This window comes from Mastomys coucha, unplaced genomic scaffold, assembly GCF_008632895.1.
Source record: "Mastomys coucha isolate ucsf_1 unplaced genomic scaffold, UCSF_Mcou_1 pScaffold7, whole genome shotgun sequence".
NCBI classification, from domain to species: domain Eukaryota; kingdom Metazoa; phylum Chordata; class Mammalia; order Rodentia; family Muridae; genus Mastomys; species Mastomys coucha.
The window spans coordinates 53,633,081-53,642,847 of NW_022196913.1; the positions used below are offsets into that span (position 1 = coordinate 53,633,081).

Below are 9,767 nucleotides of genomic sequence, written 5' to 3' on the forward strand. Positions count from 1 at the left end.
AGAGAGAGAGAGAGAGAGAGAGAGAGAGAGAGAGAGAGAGAGAGATTATTTATTCAAGTTTTGGGTTTCAGAGCTGGGCATGGAACCCAGGACACACTTGTGCACACTTGACCAATGCTCACTGATGTGCCACCATGGCCCTTTTATTTTGAGACAGCATCTCACTAAATTGTCCTTGTTTGACTCGAATGTGCTCTGTAGCCTAGGCAGCCTCTGCCCTTGTGATCCTCCTTCCAAGGAGCTGGGTTTGCAGGCCCCAGGTCCCCATGCTCTACCAGGAAGCATCATTGGTGTGGTTGGCTGAAAAGCAAGAGTGCCCAGACGGTCCATTCTGCACAGACAGAAGGCTGTTCATGGTGTACCAGGTTGAAGCTCTTGGCCTAATGTGTGCCCACTACCTCTTTCCAAACCCTGCCGGATCCCTCTGGACTCCTGCTTCCTAATCTGCAGATGGGGCTCTGGTTCCCAAAAGGGCTGGGGCCCTGTGAGTATATGAAGATGCTTCTGCCTGTGGGCAAGACAAGAATGTACTGTGATGGCTAGAGATGTACTGTGATGGCTAGAGATGTACTGTGATGGCTAGAGATGTACTGTGATGGCTAGAGATATACTGTGATGGCTAGAGATGTACTGTGGTGGTAGACTTTACTGCCCACTCATGGTTTTCCCCAGGCTCGGCCTGAGACCAGGGGGTACATGAACTGTCTGTGCTGACAAAGCCTGGTTTCCTGCAGAGCTCCTGGAGCCTCCTTAGACTTCTCAAAGGGCCATGACACCCTAGGGTCACAACAAAGGACAAAATGAGCCAGTCTCCAATCAGAGGTGAAGCCAAGAAGCAGAGGAAAAGTGGATTCATCATCCAGAAAATTCTAGCTTGTCCCACAAAATGTATGATAGAGTGAAATGCTAGAACTAAGATATGTGTGTCCTCCTTCCCTCCCTCCCTGTCTCCCTCCTTCCCTCTCCCTCATTCCCTTTGTCTATCTTTTCTTTCCATAGATAAGGAAGAGAGAGGGGAAGAGGACAAAGAGGAGGAGGAGGAAGAGGAGGGAGGAAGGAGATAGAAGAGGAAGAGGACAAGAAGAGAGGAGAAATGAGGCGATATCAGACCTGTGCGCTGTGTTTAGGGGTCCCTGGGGAATAAGGAAACACAGACATCCTGGATCTCAACTCCTGAGAGTTCTAACTATCTATAGTTGTGACCCTCTGTTGTACCCATGTGGAGGCCTGTGCCAGGCTTGGGTTGGTGTCTACAAGTTGGGAGATAGACCCCAATGGGCTGTGACTTCAGATTCAGGGACAGAGGCCTATTGGGTGGAGCTTAGGATGGGTACTTTGCTTCACAACACTGCCTCCACACAACTACACCAGCCGTCTAGGGTACCCGCTGTGGGGATCTATCCATTCACGGTTCCATTTCATCTTCATCTCACCACCCAGAAGGGGCCAAGGCTGGTGTCAGCACGAGCCATCTTGAAAGCCATCAGGACACAGCCCAATGGCAAGATGGATGAGTGTCACCAGCCACTTTAAGGCTGTGTTTATGGGACACCCAGGCAGCTGGTCAATCCCCTGGGTCCATCACTCATTGGGCTACCAGGGTCTCTGACAGGCTTGGAGATTGCATGGCCACCTTAACTGGGGCATGTCTGCATGACTGCAGGTTCTGTTTCAGGCTCAGACTTGACAGATGGGGCACTGTGACCCTGAGGACAAGGAGGGTACAAGCCAGACCAGGAGGAAGGCAGCTTGAACCAGCGCCTGTCAGCTTTGCCTCCTCTGACAACAGCCTACCTATCTATTCCCCAACCATGAAAGTCGGGGCTCTGCCTGGTAGACGTCAGACTGCATAATGGTCCAGGGGTCACAATGACTCCACTTGGGACGGAAGCCCATGCAGCTTCTTTGAGGAAGTAGCTGGTGTTACTCCATCCCTCTATCTCTCCTTTTCATGGATGAAGTCAGTGACTTAGAAACAGTGTGGGACATGCTGCTGTTAGTTTTTCCTCAATGGCAAACAGCTCACTCAGCCACACAGTCAGTGGGGTCTGTAGGAGGACATAGAACTCTACCACAACAGCTTGTTTGTGGAGGTGTGGGGGTGGGGAGGAGCTTGAGGAAAGAGCTTGAGGGAAGAGTGTGGGTACAGTTCACTCTGCCCTCTGGTGGGTCCTGGTGTCCAGCTTCAGTTTCCTTACCCGAGAAGCTCGGTCCCTAACTGTCAAGTCTGGAGCTGGGTGAAGAGAGACCCTGATGATTGGTAGACACTGGGTTCCTTGTGGAGAGACAAAGTTATGGAGTAGCCTAAGCCAGGCCTCAAGGCTCTCTCACAAAGAGGCATTTCAAGGTACTCGGCTACAACATGTGCACTTGTTTCCAAGAACAATATACAAACCCACTGCGTGCAAACTTAACTCCAAGCAGATCAAAGACACAATGCAGGAGGTGAAGCTGCCAAGCTCTTAGGGAGTCAGTCACAGGAGTACGTCTCTGCGGCCTTGTATCTGATGATGGATTCTTAGATACGCCACCGAAATACAGAAGAAACAGATGAGGAAAATGGGTGAGTAGGCCGGATCCAAATGGAAAAAAACATCTCGCTTCAAAGGATGCTGTTGAGAATGTAGAAACATGACCCAGAGAATGGAGGAAATATTTACAAATCACAAGTTTGATAAAGGTCTCATGCCCAGACCAGACAAAGAACTCTTAAAATTTGCCAGTAATGACGAGAGCCCAGTGTTTAACTAGGCAAGGGGCTGAAGTGATGTTTCTCTAGAGCAACGGTGCTCTGGATTGGAAGAGGGGAGCTGGAGAGATGGCTCAGCAGTTAGGAGGTCTTGATGCTCCTGTGGAGGACCTGAGTTTGGTTCCCAACCCCCACATAAGATTTTCACAACCACTTTTAGCCCCAGTTCCAGAGGGATTCAGGGATTCTGGCTTTTGCGAGTGGCCACACTCAGTTTTCTTTGTTGCTAATGGGGATGAGAATGTAGGCCAGTGTCAAATACCTTGGCAATCCCTCCAGTGTTAACCAGGGAATTATATCCAACAAAGGAAACAATCCCAGGCCTGTACTCAAGAGACTAGGAAGTGAGTCGCCATCCAAGAACATGTAGGTTCATAATGACATTGTTCACAAGAGCCCACAGACAAAAGCAACCCATGTCCAGGTGAATGGATAAGAACAGTATGGAAGCTAGGATCATGGTTCACATCTGTAATCTCAGTGTTCAAGAGTCTGAGGCAAGAGGATTGCTGAGTTCAGGCCAGCCTAAGCTACGGAACGGGACCTACACATCTTAATTTCTTTTCCTATGGCTGTGATGAAATATGCAGACAAGAGCAGCTTGAGGGAGGCTGGAGATGTGATCAGCACTAAGAAGCACTGCCTGCTCTGCCAGAGGAGCAGAGTTCAACCCCTCCAATCCCCACATGATTGCTTATAACTGTAATTCCAGGGCTTGGGTATCCGATGCCCTCTTCTAGGCCCGCACCACATGAGCACGGTTCACAGACATGCATGCAAACAGAACATGCATACGCAGAAAATAAAAAGGAAGGAAATTTTTTTAAAAAGCAGCTTAAGGGAGGAAGGGTTTAATCTCAGCTCACAGCTCAGCATACATGAACCCCCATCACTGCCGGTCACTGGAGTCAAAGGCCTTTCCTAAAAGCCTCTGGGGCTGTCAGAGGCTCACAGGCCAGGGTCCATTAGCACAGTCCCGTGATTTGTGGGCTGCTCCTGTAAACACAGGACTTAGAGAGGGGAGGGCCAGGGAGGTAAGGGTTCCCCTGCCCAGCAGCCAGCCCCCTCCCACACACACCCTGTGTGCACCTGATTCTGGGGACACCCCTCCCAGCAAAGGAAGCCAGGCCAGAGGACCGCACCCCATCTGAATAGCCTCCTTCCCAGCAGATCTGGGGACAGAGTTAGGACCAGACACTCAGACATTCCCTACCCTCTGCCTGTGCCAAGCTGTGGCTGCTGAGCCCAGTCCCCCTAAAAGCAAGACCTCTAACTGCATCTGACTCACCAGGGCACCCATGCTTTCTGGCATCTATTGCCCCTTAGCAAATCTGTCTCTGCTAGTGTCTCCATGACAGAGGAAGCTTGCTGGAGGATCCTAAGAACCCCAGCCATCCGCCATCGATCATCGCTAGCCATCAGTCCTTAAATGAAGAGATGAAGGATGAATGAGGACTGGCAAGATGACACAGTGGGTGAAGGGGCTTGCTTCCAAGCCTGTTGAGCATAGGCTCCATCCCTAGGACCCATGCAGTAGAAGGAAAATTGACTCCTGCAAGTTTGTTCTCTGACCAACACCACACATACACACACACACACACACACACACACACACACACACTAATGGAATGTAATAAAAATTAAAGAATAAATGAATTCTTGGTCATCTATCCTAAGCCAGGCCCTGCGTGTATCGAGGCTGAGAACACAAGAGGCAATGGCTCACAGAGGGTCAGAGGAGGCTCCATGCTGAAGGAGGAGATCCCTGCAAGAGGAAAGGTCTGGGGAAAGATGCTCTGGGGAAGAGTGGATGCAAAGGCCCTGAGGCAATGCTCAGAGGCTGAGGCTCAGAGAATAGTTGTAAAGGCAGAATGCAGCCAGGGGGGAAAGAAGTGGAGGGAAGATTTCCCAGCAAATCAGCTGGCTCCTGCCTGGGGTCAACCTCATCCCACCTCATGGTCTCATGAGAGCCCACCTGATTCACTAGTTCTCAAGACATAACACATAATGAATGACAAGATCTGGGTTTGCATCCCTCTGCCATTTGAAGCGTTTGGTCTCTTCTATCATAACTATAAGTGTTAGAATGTTTGCAAGGCACCTCCCATGCCCAGCTACCTTTTGGTTCAAACCCCAGGGGCCTTGCACCCTCCCACCCTGCCAGCCACCCTATAGCTCTGGGCTCCCTCTTACCTGCAGCCCATCTGCTCAGGGGACCAAGGCATCCCCAGAGTTCAGTCCTGGGAGGTAAATTGGGAGAAAGGAGTCACATGCATTTGGGAGCTGCCTGGAAGAGCCTCCAGGCGAGAGCTGCAGGTCCTGAGCAGTCCAAAATGGAACCGTGTCCATTTCTCCATACCTCTAGTCCCCAATGACCCTCTTTCTCAGCTTTTAGCCAAGGAAGGTGGGAGAGGTGGATAAGCTCCTTCATAAGGATATCAGAACGAGGCTGTGGTTCTGTGTGCATGTGATGTCTGCTACCACAGCGGCTTCTCTGGGCCCATGAGTAGAAAACTCGGGCATAGGGCACCAAAGCTGTACCCTATACTCTGATGGGGAAGATGGCTGCGCGCTTTACCCCTGTGCCATCTGAACTCAAGATCTAGTCCATCCCACGTCTCTGACCCACATCACTTCTGGAACCTCTGGACACAGAACTACAGACCCTACAGTGTGATTTTCTTCGAAGCTCCCTCCTTTATAAATGAATGTGTTTTTTTGTTGTTGTTGTTGTTGTTTTTGTTTTTTCTGCAGATATCTCCTCTTGACATTCCTCATTAGAACATCAGCCCGGGAAGCTTGGGACAGGGCTTGTTTTTGCTCACACCTGTGTTTATGGCTTGCAGCAAGCCGGGCAGAAATCAGCATGACCCAGATGTGCATTGCTCAGTGAGTAGTGTGAGCGGGCCATGCTAACTTTGAACTGCTGGTTGTCCCACTCCTAATGCAGAGGTAGGGCGAGGGCAGTGGTTTCCAGAAGCTGCTGACCTCCTGTAGGACTGACCGGAGGAAGAAGAAGAAGAAGAAAGAAGATGGGGGTTCTCACCCAGAGTTCATTCCTGAAATACGATGGAATGCCTGCTTCCATGTAGCACTCTGGCTACAACTGGTAGAGATGCAGGAAGAGTGTGTGTGTGTGTGTGGTGTGCATGAATGTGTGTGCATGTTTTTACATGAACACGTAATCACATACGTGGAGACCGGAGGCTGATGATGTAGGGAGTAATCACTCTTTCACCTAACCTGTTGAGTCAAAGTCTCTCAAAAAAGCCCAGAGGTTGCTAATATAGCTGGCCTTTCTAGCCAGAGTTGGCTCTAGGGTCCCCTGTCTCCCCATGGTAAAATCACCTCGACCACACAGCATTTAAGTATGTTCTGGGGAATTTAAACTCTGGTCTTCACACTTGCACGGCAGTGTGACTTAGCTGAGCCACCTCCCCAGCCCCTAGTGCTTCCATTTTAAAGGCATATCTCAACACAGGAAAACACAAGGGGCCTGGGAATGGGTGAGAATCATACTTGTTCCAGATTACATACAGTAGACAGGGAGGGCAAGAGAAGTAAGTCCGCATCTTGGTCCAACACCTTCCTACACATGTGTTACATCCATGTAGCTGTGGATGAGGCTGTGGCAGGCACACCTCTGCTCCTGGAATAGATGCACAGTTTTGCTTGTCCTCTGGAAGGCTGGTAGTACTGGGGTCATCCTTTACAGAGCAGGGTGACCATTCCCGTCCCTATGGGCTGTTTTTCAGTGGCCCTCCCCCACCGTGGCCAACCTGCTCCTAATCCATTCTTGGAGATAGATGTAACCTAACTGGAGGCCCTAAAACCCAGGATCCCCTAAGTCAGGCAGTGAAAGGAAGGCCCTCCCTGGACGGGTGGGGGAGGCCCACCTACTGTACTGCATAGATCAAGGGCAGGCGGCAGCCTGGCTGGAGAGCCCTCTCAAGAGGCCGGAGATGAGGGGCCTCTGTGTATAATAAAGGTGACCGAGTGTCAGCTGGATGTTTTTATGCTCTTCCAGAGGCCCCAGCTGCCTCGTGGCCGGAAGGATGAGTTCTTAACCAGTGGCCAAGGAGTTCTGCTTTAAATAGATTCCAAGTCAAAGGGGTTCGGGATGGGCTTGGGCACATATCTGAGTCCTTCCCACCCTAGCCAGCCCATACAAAGGCTGGGGGTGCCAGTGGGTACCTTTGGTGACTTGCCAGTGTGCTTTCTGGGGATATTCTGCAAGTGAGAAAGTCCAGCCCCCAAGGTATGCAGCTTTGGGTGGCCCTAGTCTCTCGGGGGCCAAACTGTGGAGTTATTTGTTATAAGGTCCCCTGTCCTAAGAGTGTCTGATCCTGACCTCTGTAGATACTAAGAAGCTGCGATATGGTGTGGGGTCAACTCCTTCCCAGGACTGGCACTTGGGACAGGCTCAGTACCTCACTAGTTCCTCCCCTTGAGGCCCCTTCCTCCTGGTCTGTGTTGAGTTTCTTCCAAGCATGGGAGTCTGGCCAGGATGTGACCTGAGGCAGTCAGCCAGGCTGTGGCAAGGACTCCTGTTTACCAAAATGCACCTTCTGCATGTCCAGGGCCTCTGTGGCCTCCTTGTAGGTACACAGGACTATTAGCCATCTCCACTCAATCTCTGAGCCCCAGAACTCTGTATGTCCTCACCTCTGAACAGGGGATCAGAAAACACACACAGTGAACCCCAATGCAGGGGTTAAGTGGCTCACAGGGGACTCCAGACCTGGCCCTATAGGGAGAACCTGAGGTACGTGGAGGCATGAGGTATAAACCAGTGTGTGGATACTGAACCAATGGTGGAAAGTGTCATCCCTTCACTTTCCCTATGGCCAGGAGCTGCTGCTGCTGAAAGTAGAGAGGGTGGACCTGGAACAGGTATTGTAGTGTCCCAGCATATGGTCAGCATCTCTGCACCTAATACCAGGCCAGGGCCACTGCAGAGCTTAGAGTTGCCAGACCCTCAGGTGGAAGGGGACTGGCTGAGGGTGGGGAGATGTCTTTATTGGCAAAGTACTCGCTGAACAAACACAAGGACGTGAATTTTAACTACAGGACCTTGTGAAAAGTCAGGCTCAGTAGTGTTTGCTTATAGTCTCAACGCTCAGGGGGTAGAGACAGGAGGATCCGTGGGCTCATTGTCCCGCCAATCTAGCCTTACTGGTGACCCCTGAGTCAATAAGATACCCTGTTTTCAGTATTGAACTCGAGTTGGAAGAGGCGAGTCCAGTCTCAAAATGGAGGGCCATGATCTAAAGGAAGCCGAGCAGCTGAGGAAGCTGTTTATTGGTGGTCTGAGCTTTGAAACCACAGATGATAGCTTAAGAGAACATTTTGAGAAATGGGGCACACTAACAGACTGTGTGGTGATGAGAGATCCCCAAACAAAACGTTCCAGAGACTTTGGTTTTGTGACCTACTCTTATGTTGAAAAGGTGGATGCTGCAATGTGTGCTCGGCCACGCAAGGTTGATGGGCGTGTGGTGGAACCAAAGAGAGCTGTTTCTAGAGAAGATTCTGTAAAGCCTGGTGCCCATTTAACGGTGAAGAAAATTTTTGTTGGTGTATCAAAGAGGATACGGAAGAATATAATCTGAGAGACTACTTTGAAAAGTATGGCAAGACTGAAACCATAGAAGTTATGGAAGACAGGCAGAGTGGGAAAAAGAGAGGATCTGCTTTTGTAACTTTTGATATTCATGACACAGTTGACAAAATTGTTGTTCAGAAATACCACACTATTAATGGGCATAATTGTGAAGTGAAAAAGGCCCTTTCTAAACAAGAGATGCAGTGTGGTGGATCACAGAGAGGTCGTGGAGGTGGATCTGGCAACTTTATGGGACGTGGGGGAAACTTTGGAGGTGGTGGAGGAAACTTTGGTGGAAGAGGAGGCTATGGTGGAAGAGGAGGCTACGGTGGTGGAGGTGGTGGCAGCAGAGGTAGTTATGGAGGTGGTGATGGTGGATATAATGGATTTGGAGGTGATGGTGGCAACTATGATGGTGGTCCTGGTTACAGTAGTAGAGGAGGTTATGGAGGTGGTGGACCGGGATATGGAAACCAAGGTGGTGGATATGGTGGTGGTGGAGGAGGATATGATGGTTACAATGAAGGAGGAAATTTTGGTGGAGATAACTATGGTGGTGGTGGGAACTATAATGACTTTGGAAATTATAGTGGTCAGCAACCATCAAATTATGGACCCATGAAGGGGGGCAGTTTTGGTGGAAGAAGCTCAGGCAGTCCCTATGGTGGTGGCTATGGATCTGGAGGTGGGAGTGGTGGATATGGTAGCAGAAGGTTTTAAAATAAAACAGAAACGGCTACAATTCTTAGCAGGAGAGAGAGTGAGGAGTTGTCAGGACAGCTGCAGGTTACTTTGAGACAGTCGTCCCAAATGCATTAGAGGAACTGTAAAAATTCTGCCACAGAAGGAACGATGATCCATAGTCAGAAAAGTCACTGCGGCTTAAGCAGGAACCCTTCTTGTTCAGGACTGTCATAGCCACAGTTTGCGAAAAGTGCAGCTATTGATTAATGCAATGTCATGTCAATTAGATGTACATTCCTGAGGTCTTTTATCTGTTGTAGCTTTTTCTTTTTCTTTTTCTTTTCATTACATCAGGTATATTGCCCTGTAAATTGTGGTAGTGGTACCAGGAATACAAAATTAAGGAATTTTTAACTTTTCAAAAAAAAAAAAATACCCTATTTTCCCCCTCCCTCTCCCCCCATCTCTCCCTCTCTCAAGGTTTATTTATAATGTATACAGTGTTCCATCTGAAGCCTACATGTATGCCTGCATGCCAGAAGAGAGCACCAAATCTCATTCTAGATGGTTGTGAGCCACCATGTGGTTGCTGGGAATTGAACTCAAGTCCTCTGAAAGAGCAGCCAGTGTTCTTAACCTCTGAGCCATCTCACCAGCCAACAGAGACCCTGTCTTAAGGGAAGTAGACAGTGTTCTTGAGAATGATGAGAGGAGAGGAGAGGAGAGGAG

The 9,767-nt window shown here is 49.7% G+C and overlaps 1 pseudogene; it reads left to right on the forward strand.

Moving 5' to 3' along the window:
• Window positions 1-8,001: 8,001 nt before the first annotated feature.
• Window positions 8,002-9,471, forward strand: LOC116081781 (annotated as a pseudogene).
• The last annotated feature ends 296 nt before the right edge of the window (window positions 9,472-9,767 follow it).